The 17,377-nt window shown below is 41.4% G+C and overlaps 2 protein-coding genes across 3 annotated transcripts in view; one reads left to right on the top strand and one right to left on the bottom strand.

Annotated features, from left to right (window-relative positions):
• The window catches only part of RAB19 (RAB19, member RAS oncogene family), a 100,003-nt gene extending 91,801 nt beyond the window's left edge, over nt 1–8,202 (bottom strand). The window contains exons 1-3 of the mRNA XM_053719033.1: nt 7,920–8,202; nt 3,801–4,518; nt 3,083–3,236 (exon numbers count right to left, since the gene is read on the bottom strand). The gene's annotated coding sequence lies outside the window, so the exon portion shown is untranslated. The remainder of the gene's footprint in view (nt 1–3,082; nt 3,237–3,800; nt 4,519–7,919) is intronic.
• A 108-nt stretch (nt 8,203–8,310) lies between these two features.
• Nucleotides 8,311–17,377, top strand: part of SLC37A3 (solute carrier family 37 member 3) — a 176,853-nt gene continuing 167,786 nt past the window's right edge. For both annotated transcript variants that reach the window (XM_053719032.1, XM_053719031.1), the window contains exon 1: nt 8,311–8,425. The gene's annotated coding sequence lies outside the window, so the exon portion shown is untranslated. The remainder of the gene's footprint in view (nt 8,426–17,377) is intronic.

Genomic DNA, 17,377 nt, shown 5'->3' with positions numbered 1-17,377 from the left:
CTGATGTAAGATCTAAAAGCCTGGGATTTCCACCTTCCCAAATTTTTTATCTTATCTTCAGAACAACCTTTCTCCGCTGTGCTAGTCGCGTCCCCTATCCTGAATGAATGCGGCGAGAACCGTTGTTTTTCCCATCCCAGCTTTTTTATGGCCATTTCCATCACTTTTTTAAATTGGAATTTTGTTAAATTGGACCCGTCTATGTGCTTTAAGAACAACCTACCCCTTGTCCGCTTTGTGCCTACTATCTGTTTCACACTTACCACTGGGCATGCCGCGCTTCCTGTTCCTTTCATCAACACCCACGCCCCCTTTCCTTCTCTGTCGTTTTTTTCATTTTCTTATCAACACCATTATATTATCCTCATATATTCTTACGTCTGATTCAGCGACCCCATTTCTATCGTCCGCTTACTTGCTGCGACTAATTCTCCTATCCTAAAAGCTCCCCAGAATGCCATAACGAAGGCGGCATTGAACAGACATGCTTCATCCTTGTCCCTGCACACTTCCACCAATACCCCTACCATTCTCTCCAATCTCGCCTTCGTGATTGGTTCCCTTTCATCTGCCCTTTTTTCCTCGCCTGCCTGCCATGCTCTTAACACCTTTCTGACTACAAATGATTTCGTCATGTCCTCTTCGCCCCTTAACTTTGCGAAAAAAGATACCCCTGCTAAGACTATGCCCTCCTGACCTTTCTTCATGCCCCTCTGTTTCAGTGACCAAAGCCATTCTAAAAACCTACTTCCCTCGCCCCTTATTCCTGCGCCCCTAAATTGCAACCACTGTTTCCAATAGATATCGTATACCCTCCAGGTTCTTGGGGCCACAGATTTCTCAACCATCTTCCTTATGCCTTCTATGACCTCCCAATCTGCCAAAGAGAGATAGGGCAGCGTTCACATTCTTTTCTGGCAGCGGACACTACCCTCCTAAACAATTCCTATCTAAACCTTGACAGCGCGTCAGCCACAATAATTCTATAACCAGGAATGTGTCTAGCTTTAAACATATGTTCAACTGTAAGCATTTCAACACTAAGTATCTCAGGTATTTTATAACAGGCATGGAAGAGGCCGATAAGTTGTTAATTACGTCCACTACACCTTGGTTATCCAACCAGAATATAATACTCTTGTTTGCCAGTATATTTCCCACAGTTCCACCACTATGGGAAATAATTCTAGCAACAACAAATTCTTCACCCATCCGTCCCTTTCCCATTCCGCTGACTATTTACCAGCGCACCATCTACCTTGTAAGTATGCGCCGAAACCCTTGCTCCAGTCTTCTCTTAAAAATCCTCCCTGCAGGTATCACCCTGCATGCGAAATTAAGCACTCCCAGCAACTTCTGCATTTCCCTGAGTGCAACCTTTTTCCGGTAATTCGCATTGTCCCTTCGCCGTGTCAATTGTTATGCCTAGAAATGACAATCTCTCGCAAGGCCCTTCGGATGTTTCTGCTGCCACTGGTACTCCTAGCTCCTCTAATATATTCAGCAAAGCTGTCTTTAATTCTGCGCATGAGCTAGCCCGAGCTGGGCCCACAACCATAAAATCATCCAAATAATGTATAATTCTATCTGAGCCTGTTCTTACTGCCAGCAGCCAATGCAAAAATGTACGGAACTTCTCAAATATGGAGCATGATACTGAGCAGCCTATCGGCAAACATTTATCTACGTAAAAATGCCCGTTAAATTTACACCCTATTAGTCTAAAGCTTTCTGGATTTAAAGGTAAAAATCTAAACGCAGATTCTATGTCGACCTTCGCCAATAGCGCGCCCTTCCCTGCTTCCTTTACCATATTTACTGCTGCATCGAATGATTGATATTGCACTGAAGTGTCTGCCCTGTCAATCGCATCATTTACTGACTTCCCTTTTGGATACGACAAGTGTTGTACCATGCAAAATTTTCCCTTCTCTTTTTTAGGTACCACGCCCATTGGCGATATCACTAAACCTTGAATAGGTATCTTCTTAAATGGTCCTGCCATTCTACCCAATTTTATTTCCTTTTCTAATTTTTCCTGCAGTACTGCTGGGTACTCCATTGCAGATTTTAAGTTCCTAAATTTACTTGCCCCATAAACCTCCGTTTTTATTGGTACCACAAATCCCTCTGTTAAACCTTTTGCCAATAACCCCCTGTTGTCCCCTTCTGTGTATTTCACCAGTTCCTTCATTAACCTATCTACTCTCAACGGGTTTCTGGCCATTCCCCATTGTCCCTCTGTTACCAGCTCCCACTGCGCCACGAAAAAGCTGCTTATTCGCCCCACCATTATTCTTTCTGCAATCTATCCCCGCATGGAAACCACTGCAATATCTGCATATATGTCTGAACATGCAGCTACTTCCTCTGTCACACCTCCTGTCATTGTATGCCCAACATTCATTCCCTTATGCTTTCACTACCTTCCCTTGCGTTATTGGTCTCTGAATCCTCCCAACTGTGCTGTCTGCTGGTTTTATCAGCCTCGTCCACATGTCCAATATCTTAATTCCAAACTCCTTCCTTGCTTTGTCTCCCAACTGCAGGTTACTCCTTCTAAATTCGCCATCATAATCTTTCCACCCAAATCCCCCATATGTTGTGTAACACTCCGCTATTAAGTGTATATATCTTAGCACTCCCTTAACTTTTCTCGGATTTTCAGAAATAAAGCATTCCACATATATTAACATCCCTTTTACCCACTCTGGGAATGACTGCTTCAGCTTTCTTCCCTTTCCTTCCTCGCTCCTGGCTTTTAACGCAACTGCCTCCCTTGTAATGTTGAACACATCCACATATTTGCCCTTCTGCGCTTTCAGTACTATTTTTGCCTTTAAATGGGTTGTTAGTGGCATTAGTTTTGTCCCCGTCACCTCGTCATCTGCATTGTACTCCCCTTCGTTATCACCCCCTTCCATCGTAATATCGCTTTCTACTTTTCTACCTTGCTTTGCGTATATCATTTTAACAAATTTCAAGATTCTCCTATTACCCTCCCCTTGAATTCTATCATCATCCGAATCCCATTCAGATAAACTGTCTGACCCGTCATTTCTGCAATACATTATTTTCTTACCTTGCTTCAGCCCTTTACTTTCTCCCACTTTGCCTTTTGCTTCTCCTCCATCTCCCGTTGCCGTCCGATTTCCACCTCTTTTTGCATCTGGGGACTCTCCTTCCACCTCCTTTCCATGCATTGTGCCCTTTTTCGCACTGTCTGCCCTTGCTTTCTGTAATACAATCCCACAGTCATTATCATGCATATACATTCTATCGTTATCCATTCTCCTCTCGTTTTCCCAGACCTGGTCCTTCCGTCCTTCCCTGTTCCCTTCATTACCTATGTCTCTCCTATCCTTCCTTCTCTGGTCGTCTTCTAGCATTACATATGTATTCCCGTCTACATCCCTTATCATCCTGGGCTGATCCTTTCTTACCTCCTCAATGCTATATCTTTTTCGTGGCCTCTGCTCCTTATGCTCCCTGTCATATACTTCCACATACCTCCTCTCCTCTTCCCTGTCCTTCCCTTCTTTATTATTGCATCTTACTTCCTTCCTGCTTACAAATTCTACCTGTCCTTCCTCGTCCTCCCACTCCCTGTCCTTATACCTTCCCTTGCTCACCCCATCGCCCTGTGTGCTGGGCCCACCGGGACCCCTGCACCTCCCACCCTTGCTTCGTGCTTCTCCCCTCTCTTCCTTAAACCCATCGTCTGTGCCGTAACTAATGCCCTGTCCTACGACATAAACCCCTTTGGCCCCTCTCCGCACTTCATGCACTCCCGTGTCCACCTTGTATGCAGGCCTGTGTGCGGGCTGCTCCCCGTCAGACCCCTTGTGGCCCGTACTGGGCTTCCAATATGGCCGCAACTGCTCACCCCTGTTACCGGGGCTTAAAGATAGCCGCTGGAATCTCGCGACATTCCCTGCCCCTGACTCGCACTTACTACTGGGGCTTGAAGATGCCGGGATCGCTCTTGGTGCCCCGCCCCCCCCGACGCCTGCGTGACACGACCGCGCCCCTCCCTAACTGTTAGGCTGCATGTCGCCCTGCACGTTAACCCCAGGGGAAGGAATCTTTGCCGTGCCCATACCCTGTCCCAGTGGAATATCCAGTGATAATGGGCCCAACTCTCCTCTGAATATCTCTGGGATGCCTGAGCTGCTTTTCGCATCTGAGAATAGTGGGGCGTCGCTGTCTGCACCTCCCTGCATGCGCTCCTTACCCTGCTCCATGTCCGCCTCCCTACCGCACACTCTGCCTCTTACCTCTGCTGCCTTGTATCCTACAGCAGTCATCACCTTATCTGCATGCCCCACCACAGGTACCGCTCCCTTGTCCGCTCCCTCCGCTGGCTTTTCCTCCTTCCTTTTCTCCTTTTCCAGCCTCCTCAGTTTTCTCTGTGCCTGGACGGCTCTAGTCTTCCAGATAGTGTCATCCCCATGCAGGAACTTCTTGGGGATCCTACGATTCCTTGCCGACATTGTCATGGATTGCTCGAACTTCCTCCTGTAAAACAAGAAAAAATTTAGTGTGCTTCACTTCCTGTTGTTCCACCTTATAATACCTGAGCTACGGCCCCTCCTCCCTTTACCTGACCTTATCTTCCTATTGTCTCCTACAATGCCCTCCCCCCTCCTTCTCTGACCCTCTGTTTTTTCCCTAGGTTGCCCCTTCCCTACCATCCTTTATTAACCCCTCCGGTCCTGTATAGGAGCCCCAGCCTTAGTGGCACTCCTATCGTATTCTACTCTTTCCGTTTATTATGCTCCAGCCCCAAACACATATCCCCTGCCTCTGTATGCAGCACATGCTGTAAGTGTACATACATATTTGATTTAAGTTAAAGAATACAGAGACAGTAACACATACTTAGTGTATCTGTCTTGCTTTTGTGTTTATGGTGTTGCACACAGATTGCCATAATTCCTGCTCTGCATGACCTGAAATTATATATGACATGTAGGATGTAGTCAGAATGACATTTATGTTACAACATACACAACATACACAACATTACAGCCAGATAACAAATGTACACATACATATAAAAGAAAATTATAAAGTCATTAGCCAGAAACACAATATTATGAACTGTGGCTAAACATAGAATTTGATGGTAGATAAGAACCAAAAGGCCCATCAAGTCTACCCATTTTACATGTTACTGTTTTCTTAGGATAGCCTTATGCATGTCCCATGAAGTCTACCCATATTACATGTTACTGTTTTCTTAGGATAGCCTTATGCATGTCACATCAAGTCTATCCATATTACATGTTACTGTTTCCTTAGGATAGCCTTATGCATGTCCCATCAAGTCTACACATATTACATGTTACTTATTACTTAGGATAGCCTTATGCATGTCCCATCAAGTCTACACATATTACATGTTACTGTTTTCTTAGGATAGCCTTATGCATGTCCCATCAAGTCTATACACATATTACAAGTTACTGTTTTCTTAGGATAGCCTTATGCATGTCCCATCAAGTCTATACACATATTACAAGTTACTGTTTTCTTAGGATAGCCTTATGCATGTCCCATGAAGTCTACCCATATTACATGTTACTGTTTTCTTAGGATAGCCTTATGCATGTCCCATGAAGTCTACACATATTACATGTTACTGTTTTCTTAGAATAGCCTTATGCATGTCCCAGGCATTTTTTTAATCTCTTTTTTTATGTTTACCACCTCTATTGGAAGTTTATTACATGTATCCACCACCCTTTCTGTAAAGACTGCTATCACATATAAGAAAAGAACTACCCCAGCTTAGCACATACTGTACCTGGCACAGATGGTCCCTGCATAGCAGCAGCAGACAGGCATTGATGACCACTATGCCGTGCTAGAGTATATAAGTATAGAACTACAAACTACCCCAGCTTTGCACACACTTTACCTGGTACAGATGGTGTCTGTAAAGCAGCAGGCAAGGACTGATTAACACTATGCCCTGCTATAGTATAAAAGTATAGAACTACCCCAGCTCAGCAAACACTGTACCTGGCACAGAAGGTGCCTGTATGGTAGCAGCAGACTGGCATTGATCACCACTATTCCCTACTATAGTATAAAAGTATAGAACTACTCTAACTCTGTGCACATTGTACCTGGCACAGATGGCCCCTGCATAGCAGCAACAGACAGGTATTGATCACAACTAGCGCTATCCTGCCTAACTCTGCAGCCACTAGGGACTACCACAGCAAACAGTAAAAAGTGGGCTAGACTTATTCTATCCTTCTCCACCACCTTAAAGGGATACTAAACCCATTTTTTCCCCTTTAATTATTAAAATAGAGCATGCCATGTTAAGCAACTTTCTAATTTACTCCTACTATCAATGTCTCTTTGTTCTCTTGCTATCTTTATTTAAAAAGCAGGAATTTAAAGCTTAGGAGCCAGCCCATTTTAGGCACAGCACCCTGGGTATTGCTTATTGGTGGCTACATTTAGCAAACCAAAAAGTAAGCATAACCCAGGTACTCAACCAAAAATGGGCGGGCTCCTGTGCTTTACATACCTGCATTTTAAATAAAGATAGCAAGAGAACAAAGAAAAAATGATAATAGGAGTAAATTAGAAAGTTAATTAAAAGTACATGCTCTATCTGAATCATTAAAGAAAAAAATTGGGTTTAGTAACCCTTTAATGCCAGCCATCCTCCACAAGTAAAAGCCCAAGTGGACTACCACTTCCTGCTATCAATGGGAATGTAAACTGTGATACCAAATAGTGACTCCTGCTGGGTTGGAGAAGTAACTGCAGCAGATTTTGTGGAAAGTGAAAGGGACTGGACAAAAATAAACTTTCATGATTTAGAAAGGGCATGTAATTTTAATCAACTTTACAATTTACTTTTATCATCAAAATTTATTTGTTCCCTTGGTGGTATTTTTGCAAAGCTAAACCTAGCTAGGCTCAAACTGATTTCTAAAACGGTTGAAAACCGCCTCTTAGCTCAGAGCATTTTTAAAGTTTTTCACAGTTAGATAGTACTAGTTCATGTGTGTCATATAGATAACATTGTGCTCACTGCCGTTGAGTTATTTAGGAGTCTGCACTGATAGGCTAAACTGCATGTCTGTCAAAAGCACTGAGGTAAGGGGCAGCCTGCAGAGGCGTAGATACAAGGCAATCACAGAGGTAATATGTGTATAAATAGAACAGTGTTGGTTATGCAAAACTGGGGAATGGGTGATAAAGGGATTATCTATCTTTTTAGAAAAATAAAATTCTGGAGTAGACTGTCCCTTGAAGTTGGTTCTTGTCATCTACACACTGGGACAAGGCGTGGCCAGACTGTTAGCCGATGGACATTTGGCCGACCGATAATAGTCCAACAGACAAGTGGCTGTCAGATAACAGTCCGGCCACAAGATAGATAGATTCGATAGATTAGATAGATAAATAGAATCGATAGAAAAATTTGATAGATTTGATAGATAGATAATTTCCCAGACAGAGAATTACAAGACATGCGGGCTGGGACACATGGTTAGGTTTCCAGAGGCGGTTGCGGCACCCGAGGCTCTGATTAGAACAGAGCACTCTGAAGCTTATCTGCCCTCGGCCAAACTCGGAAGGTGCTTCGGCATTCTGTCCGGTGGACAAATGTCAGTCGGCATTTTGTCAGAACACCGGGATAAGGTACAGGAGACCCATTCAGGTAAATTCAGGACAATCCATGACAGCAAAACTTAGTCCTTTTATAAAATTAGGGACTGACCAAATGCAGGACTGTCCCTAACAAAAAAATAAAAAATAGTAACGCATTGCCCTCGTTCAGTACGGTCCCTAAAAGATAGGGACGTTTGGTCACCTTACTATAACATTCAATGTATCATTTACCTCAACCATATTTATCATTTACCTCAACCATATTTATCATTTACCTCAACCATATTGAAAGTGTGCTTTTATCTGGCCCCCCGTCATAGTATTAGTGAATTGGTTACACAGGCAGACAAGGGGAGTAAGGGTGACATTACAGTCTGTCATCTCCTCATCACAGGGAATTCCTACAGCTGAACGCCTTGTCTCTGCACTTACAACCTGCATCCTAGCGTTACAGGGGAAGAGGGGTCGTCCAACCACTATCCCACTACCGATTATCCCCTGTGGCCCCTCAATGAAGGTGGTAAAGTGATGCTAACAAACTCAGCAAACACACAAGGAGCCTTATGCTCATGATGGGGTTAATAAGCCTCAGCTGACCAAAGCAGTCACCGGGACAGAACTATAACTCCCAGAGTTCCCCGGAGTTTGACGTCATGCATGTAGGAAGTGGTGTCTGCAGGATAGAGCAGGGTGGGTTATACGTTGGCAGGTCTGGCACCGATGAGCTGGAGAAAGAGGAGCGAGCGCGCGGTATGCGGGGCACAGGGTGCTCCACGGATAGGTAATTACCGGGGCACGTGCATGTGTCCTATAAGCGCAGTCACCCTTGCATCATCCACTAGCCATAGCCGTACACGCGTATTACCTGTGCTATATGATGGTCTTAGAGGTGTTTAAACTTCCCTATATGTTCTGCTGTCTTATAGTTATTAGCAAATAATCTTATGTCTCTCTAGTATCAGTAGCAGAGGTTAGTGCAACTTCCTGTGTATACTGATCCAAGAGAGAGGTGCTGGCTTGTTATATTTACTTATAGTGATAGAATCACAGCTGTATTCTATAGATCTATACTGACTGATAGTGATAGAATCACAGCTGTATTCTATAGGTCTATACTGACTGATAGTGGTAGAATCACAGCTGTATTCTATAGGTCTATACTGACTGATAGTGGTAGAAGCACAGCTGTATTCTATAGGTCTATACTGACTGATAGTGGTAGAAGCACAGCTGTATTCTATAGGTCTATACTGACTGATAGTGGTAGAAGCACAGCTGTATTCTATAGGTCTATACTGACTGATAGTGGTAGAAGCACAGCTGCATTCTATAGGTCTATACTGACTGATAGTGGTAGAAGCACAGATGTATTCTATAGGTCTATACTGACTGATAGTGGTAGAAGCACAGCTGTATTCTATAGGTCTATACTGACTGATAGTGGTAGAAGCACAGCTGCATTCTATAGGTCTATACTGACTGATAGTGGTAGAAGCACAGATGTATTCTATAGGTCTATACTGACTGATAGTGTTAGGGGTAATATATATGAACCTGATGGCAGCCATCAGGTTCATATTACCCCTAACAGATAGTGGTAGAAGCACAGCTGTATAATATAGATCTATACTGACTGATAGTGGTAGAAGCACAGCTGTATTCTATAGGTCTATACTGACTGATAGTGATAGAAGCACAGCTGTATTTTATAGGTCTATACTGACTGATAGTGGTAGAAGCACAGCTGTATTCTGTAGGTCTATACTGACTGATAGTGATAGAAGCACAGCTGTATTCTGTAGGTCTATACTGACTGATAGTAGTAGAAGCACAGCTGTATTCTATAGGTCTATACTGACTGATAGTGGTAGAAGCACAGCTGTATTCTGTAGGTCTATACTGACTGATAGTGGTAGAAGCACAGCTGTATTCTATAGGTCTATACTGACTGATAGTGGTAGAAGCACAGCTGTATTCTATAGATCTATACTGACTGATAGTGGTAGAAGCACAGCTGTATTCTATAGATCTATACTGACTGATAGTGGTAGAAGCACAGCTGTATTCTATAGATCTATACTGACTGATAGTGGTAGATGCACAGCTGTATTCTATAGGTCTATGTGACTGATAGTGGTAGAAGCACAGCTGTATTCTATAGGTCTATACTGACTGATAGTGGTAGAAGCACAGCTGTATTCTATAGGTCTATACTGACTGATAGTAGTAGAAGCACAGCTGTATTCTATAGGTCTATACTGACTGATAGTGGTAGAAGCACAGCTGTATTCTATAAGTCTATACTAACTGATAGTAGTAGAAGCACAGCTGTATTCTATAGGTCTATGTGACTGATAGTGGTAGAAGCACAGCTGTATTCTATAGGTCTATGTGACTGATAGTGGTAGAAGCACAGCTGTATTCTATAGGTCTATACTGACTGATAGTGGTAGAAGCACAGCTGTATTCTATAGGTCTATACTGACTGATAGTGGTAGAAGCACAGCTGTATTCTATAGGTCTATACTGACTGATAGTGGTAGAAGCACAGCTGTATTCTATAGATCTATACTGACTGATAGTGATAGAAGCACAGCTGTATTCTATAGGTCTATATGTGACTGATAGTGGTAGAAGCACAGCTATATTCTATAGGTCTATATGTGACTGATAGTGGTAGAAGCACAGCTGTATTCTATAGGTCTATATGACTGATAGTGGTAGAAGCACAGCTGTATTATTTAGGTCTATATGTGACTGTTAGTGGTAGAAGCACAGCTGTATTCTATAGGTCTATACTGACTGATAGTGGTGGAAGCACAGCTGTATTCTATAGATCTATACTGACTGATAGTGGTAGAAGCACAGCTGTATTCTATAGGTCTATATGTGACTGATAGTGGTAGAAGCACAGCTGTATTCTATAGGTCTATGTGACTGATAGTGGTAGAAGCACAGCTGTATTCTATAGATCTATATGTGACTGATAGTGGTAGATGCACAGCTGTATTTTATAGGTCTATACTGACTGATAGTGGTAGAAGCACAGCTGTTTTCTATAGGTATATACTGACTGATAGTGGTAGAAGCACAGCTGTATTATTTAACTCTATGTGACTGATAGTGGTAGAAGCACAGCTGTATTCTATAGATCTATATGTGACTGATAGTGTTAGAAGCACAGCTGTATTCTATAGGTCTATACTGACTGATAGTGGTAGAAGCACAGCTGTATCCTATAGATCTATACTGACTGATAGTGGTAGAAGCACAGCTGTATCCTATAGATCTATACTGACTGATCGTGGTAGATGCACAGCTGTATTCTATAGGTCTATACTGACTGATAGTGTTAGAAGCACAGCTGTGTTCTATTGGTCTATACTGACTGATAGTGGTAGAAGCACAGCTGTATTCTATTTGTCTATACTGACTGACAGTGGTAGAAGCACAGATGTATTCTATAGGTCTATACTGACTGATAGTGTTAGAAGCACAGCTGTATTCTATAGATCTATACTGACTGATCGTGGTAGATGCACAGCTGTATTCTATTGGTCTATACTGACTGATAGTGGTAGAAGCACAGATGTATTCTATAGGTCTATACTGACTGATAGTGTTAGAAGCACAGCTGTATTCCATAGATTTATAATGACTGATCGTGGTAGATGCACAGCTGTATTCTATAGGTCTATATGTGACTGATAGTGGTAGAAGCACAGCTGTATTCTATAGGTCTATACTTACTGATAGTGGTAGAAGCACAGCTGTATTTTATAGGTCTATACTGACTGATAGTGGTAGAAGCACAGCTGTATTCTATAGGTCTATACTGACTGATAGTGGTAGATGCACAGCTGTATTCTATAGGTCTATACTGGCTGATAGTGGTAGAAGCACAGCTGTATTCTATAGGTCTATACTGGCTGATAGTGGTAGAAGCACAGCTGTATTCTATAGGTCTATACTGACTGATAGTGGTAGAAGCACAGCTGTATTCTATAGGTCTATACTGACTGATAGTGGTAGAAGCACAGCTGTAATATTTAGGTCTATATGTGACTGATAGTAGTAGAAGCACAGCTGTATTCTATAGGTCTATACTGACTGATAGTGGTAGAAGCACAGCTGTATTCTATAGGTCTATACTGGCTGATAGTGGTAGAAGCACAGCTGTATTCTATAGGTCTATACTGACTGATAGTGGTAGAAGCACAGCTGTATTCTATAGGTCTATATGTGACTGATAGTGGTAGAAGCACAGCTGTATTCTATAGGTCTATACTGACTGATAGTGGTAGAAACACAGCTGTATTCTATAGGTCTATACTGACTGATAGTGGTAGAAGCACAGCTGTATTCTGTAGGTCTATACTGACTGTTAGTGGTAGAAGCACAGCTGTATTCTATAGGTATATACTGACTGATAGTGGTGGAAGCACAGCTGTATTCTATAGATCTATACTGACTGATAGTGGTAGAAGCACAGCTGTATTCTATAGGTCTATATGTGACTGATAGTGGTAGAAGCACAGCTGTATTCTATAGGTCTATACTGACTGATAGTGGTAGAAGCACAGCTGTATTCTATAGGTCTATACTGACTGATAGTGGTAGAAGCACAGCTGCATTCTATAGGTCTATACTGACTGATAGTGGTAGAAGCACAGCTGTATTCTATAGGTCTATATGTGACTGATAGTGGTAGAAGCACAGCTGTATTCTATAGGTCTATATGTGACTGATAGTGGTAGAAGCACAGCTGTATTCTATAGGTCTATATGTGACTGATAGTGGTAGAAGCACAGCTGTATTCTATAGATCTATACTGACTGATAGTGGTAGAAGCACAGCTGTATTTTATAGGTCTATACTGACTGATAGTGGTAGAAACACAGCTGTATTATTTAGCTCTATATGTGACTGATAGTGGTAGAAGCACAGCTGTATTCTATAGGTCTATACTGACTGATAGTGGTAGAAGCACAGATGTATTCTATAGGTCTATATGTGACTGATAGTGGTAGAAGCACAGCTGTATTCTATAAGTCTATACTAACTGATAGTAGTAGAAGCACAGCTGTATTCTATAGGTCTATATGTGACTGTTAGTGGTAGAAGCACAGCTGTATTCTATAGGTCTATATGTGACTGATAGTGGTAGAAGCACAGCTGTATTCTATAGGTCTATACTAACTGATAGTAGTAGAAGCACAGCTGTATTCTATAGGTCTATATGTGACTGTTAGTGGTAGAAGCACAGCTGTATTCTATAAGTCTATACTAACTGATAGTGGTAGAAGCACAGCTGTATTCTATAGATCTATACTGACTGATAGTAGTAGAAGCACAGCTGTATTCTATAGGTCTATATGTGACTGATAGTGGTAGAAGCACAGCTGTATTCTATAGGTCTATACTAACTGATAGTAGTAGAAGCACAGCTGTATTCTATAGGTCTATATGTGACTGATAGTAGTAGAAGCACAGCTGTATTCTATAGGTCTATATGTGACTGTTAGTGGTAGAAGCACAGCTGTATTCTGTAGGTCTATACTGACTGATAGTGGTAGAAGCACAGCTGTATTCTATAAGTCTATACTAACTGATAGTGATAGAAGCACAGCTGTATTCTATAGATCTATACTGACTGATAGTGGTAGAAGCACAGCTGTATTCTATAGGTCTATACTAACTGATAGTAGTAGAAGCACAGCTGTATTCTATAGGTCTATGTGACTGATAGTGGTAGAAGCACAGCTGTATTCTATAGGTCTATACTGACTGATAGTGGTAGAAGCACAGCTGTATTCTATAGGTCTATACTGACTGTTAGTGGTAGAAGCACAGCTGTATTCTATAGGTCTATATGTGACTGTTAGTGGTAGAAGCACAGCTGTATTCTATAAGTCTATACTAACTGATAGTGGTAGAAGCACAGCTGTATTCTATAGATCTATACTGACTGATAGTAGTAGAAGCACAGCTGTATTCTATAGGTCTATATGTGACTGATAGTGGTAGAAGCACAGCTGTATTCTATAGGTCTATACTAACTGATAGTAGTAGAAGCACAGCTGTATTCTATAGGTCTATATGTGACTGATAGTAGTAGAAGCACAGCTGTATTCTATAGGTCTATATGTGACTGTTAGTGGTAGAAGCACAGCTGTATTCTATAGGTCTATACTAACTGATAGTAGTAGAAGCACAGCTGTATTCTATAGGTCTATATGTGACTGATAGTAGTAGAAGCACAGCTGTATTCTATAGGTCTATATGTGACTGATAGTGGCAGAAACACAGCTGTATTCTATAGGTCTATTCTGGCTGATAGTGGTAGAAGCACAGCTGTATTCTATAGGTCTATACTGACTGATAGTGGTAGAAGCACAGCTGTATTCTATAGGTCTATACTGACTGATAGTGGTAGAAGCACAGCTGTATTCTATAGGTCTATACTGACTGATAGTGGTAGAAGCACAGCTGTATTCTATAGGTCTATACTGACTGATAGTGGTAGAAACACAGCTGTATTCTATAGGTCTATACTGACTGATAGTGGTAGAAGCACAGCTGTATTCTGTAGGTCTATACTGACTGTTAGTGGTAGAAGCACAGCTGTATTCTATAGGTCTATACTAACTGATAGTGATAGAAGCACAGCTGTATTCTATAGGTCTATACTGACTGTTAGTGGTAGAAGCACAGCTGTATTCTATAAGTCTATACTAACTGATAGTAGTAGAAGCACAGCTGTATTCTGTAGGTCTATACTAACTGATAGTAGTAGAAGCACAGCTGTATTCTGTAGGTCTATATGTGACTGATAGTGGTAGAAGCACAGCTGTATTCTATAGGTCTATATGTGACTGATAGTAGTAGAAGCACAGCTGTATTCTATAGGTCTATACTGACTGATAGTGGTAGAAGCACAGCTGTATTCTGTAGGTCTATACTGACTGATAGTGGTAGAAGCACAGCTGTATTCTATAAGTCTATACTAACTGATAGTAGTAGAAGCACAGCTGTATTCTATAGGTCTATGTGACTGATAGTGGTAGAAGCACAGCTGTATTCTATAGGTATATACTGGCTGATAGTGGTAGAAGCACAGCTGTATTCTATAGGTATATACTGGCTGATAGTGGTAGAAGCACAGCTGTATTCTATAGGTCTATATGTGACTGATAGTGGTAGAAGCACAGCTGTATTCTATAGATCTATGTGACTGATAGTGATAGAAGCACAGCTGTATACTATAGGCCTATACTGACTGATAGTGGTAGAAGCACAGCTGTATTCTATAGGTCTATACTGACTGATAGTGGTAGAAGCACAGCTGTATTCTCTATGTCTTTACTGACTGATAGTGGTAGAAGCACAGCTGTATTCTATAGGTCTATACTAACTGATAGTAGAAGCACAGCTGTATTCTATAGGTCTATACTGACTGATAGTGGTAGAAGCACAGCTGTATTCTATAGGTCTATACTGACTGATAGTGGTAGAAGCATAGCTGTATTCTATAGGTCTATACTGACTGATAGTGGTAGAAGCACAGCTGTATTCTATAGGTCTATACTGACAGTGGTAGAAGCACATCTGTATTCTATAGGTCTATATGTGACTGATAGTGGTAGAAGCACAGCTGTATTCTATAGGTCTATACTGACTGATAGTGGTAGAAGCACAGCTGTATTCTATAGGTCTATACTGACTGATAGTGGTAGAAGCACAGCTGTATTCTATAGGTCTATACTGACTGATAGTGGTAGAAGCACAGCTGTATTCTATAAGTCTATACTGACTGATAGTGGTAGAAGCACAGCTGTATTCTTTAGATCTATACTGACTGATAGTGGTAGAAGCACAGCTGTATTCTATAGGTCTATACTGACTGATAGTGGTAGAAGCACAGCTGTATTCTATAAGTCTATACTAACTGATAGTAGTAGAAGCACAGCTGTATTCTATAGGTCTATGTGACTGATAGTGGTAGAAGCACAGCTGTATTCTATAGGTCTATACTGACTGATAGTGGTAGAAGCACAGCTGTATTCTATAGGTATATACTGACTGATAGTGGTAGAAGCACATCTGTATTCTATAGGTCTATACTGACTGATAGTGGTAGAAGCACAGCTGTATTCTATAGGTCTATATGTGACTGATAGTGGTAGAAGCACAGCTGTATTCTATAGATCTATACTGACTGATAGTGGTAGAAGCACAGCTGTATTCTATAGGTCTATACTGACTGATAGTGATAGAAGCACAGCTGTATTCTATAGGTATATACTGGCTGATAGTGGTAGAAGCACAGCTGTATTCTATAGGTCTATACTGGCTGATAGTGGTAGAAACACAGCTGTATTCTATAGGTCTATACTGACTGATAGTGGTAGAAGCACAGCTGTATTCTGTAGGTCTATATGTGACTGATAGTGGTAGAAGCACAGCTGTATTCTGTAGGTCTATATGTGACTGATAGTGGTAGAAGCACAGCTGTATTCTGTAGGTCTATATGTGACTGATATTGGTAGAAGCACAGCTGTATTCTGTAGGTCTATATGTGACTGATAGTGGTAGAAGCACAGCTGTATTCTGTAGGTCTATATGTGACTGATAGTGGTAGAATCACAGCTGTATTCTGTAGGTCTATATGTGACTGATAGTGGTAGAATCACAGCTGTATTCTATAGGTCTATACTGACTGATAGTGGTAGAAGCACAGCTGTATTCTGTAGGTCTATACTGACTGATAGTGGTAGAAGCACAGCTGTATTGTATAGATCTATACTGACTGATAGTGGTAGAAGCACAGCTGTATTGTATAGATCTATACTGACTGATAGTGGTAGAAGCACAGCTGTATTGTATAGATCTATACTGACTGATAGTGATAGAAGCACAGCTGTATTCTATAGGTCTATATGTGACTGATAGTGGTAGAAGCACAGCTGTATTCTATAGGTCTATATGTGACTGATAGTGGTAGAATCACAGCTGTATTCTATAGATCTATGTGAAGTATACAGTAAGTTGTGAGTTATTTTTGGGTTGACAGTCCTAGTATGTTTGGTGTACCCCATCAAACACACACTTCATGGGGTTAATAAAGTTACATGAAACCCAAACTTTTTCTTTCAAGATTCAGACAGAGCATACCGTTTTAAAACAATTTCTAATTTTTTTCTGTTATCAAATTTGATTTGTTCTCTTGGTATTCTTTGTAGAAGAGCATACCTAGGTAGGTAGCGCGTACATGTCTGCAGCACTATCTAGTACTCTTGCAAATGTACAACTCTGTTAAAAGCATTCTTGCAAAAGTGCTGTCATATAGTTCTTCAGGTATGTGCACACTTTCAAATTCAAGAAAACCAATACATTTTAGCCATTACAGAAAAAGTGTGTTTTATGTCCTGTAACAATAAATTCTTTGCATAACAAAGTTACTTCAAATTTAGGAGTCAGCCCTCCACTTACAAAGGTCCCTTTAAAGTGATGATAAATCCAAGCGTTTAAAAAAACACTAGGATTTACCATCACTAAAAATAAACAGTACTAGTCATCACTTACTAAAAAAAAGGGTGCTAAACCCATCCTGACTTTGCTGCAGTTGATCACTAAAGTCAGCGCCTCCGGCCGCCCACGTCACATCGCTCTTCTTCAATGAGGTGACGTTTAACCAATAGCCGTGCGTGTCAACTGGCATCCTAGCACGGCT

This window comes from Bombina bombina, chromosome 6 (assembly GCF_027579735.1).
Source record: "Bombina bombina isolate aBomBom1 chromosome 6, aBomBom1.pri, whole genome shotgun sequence".
Classification (NCBI taxonomy): domain Eukaryota; kingdom Metazoa; phylum Chordata; class Amphibia; order Anura; family Bombinatoridae; genus Bombina; species Bombina bombina.
This window is presented reverse-complemented; position numbering and strand designations above follow the sequence as displayed.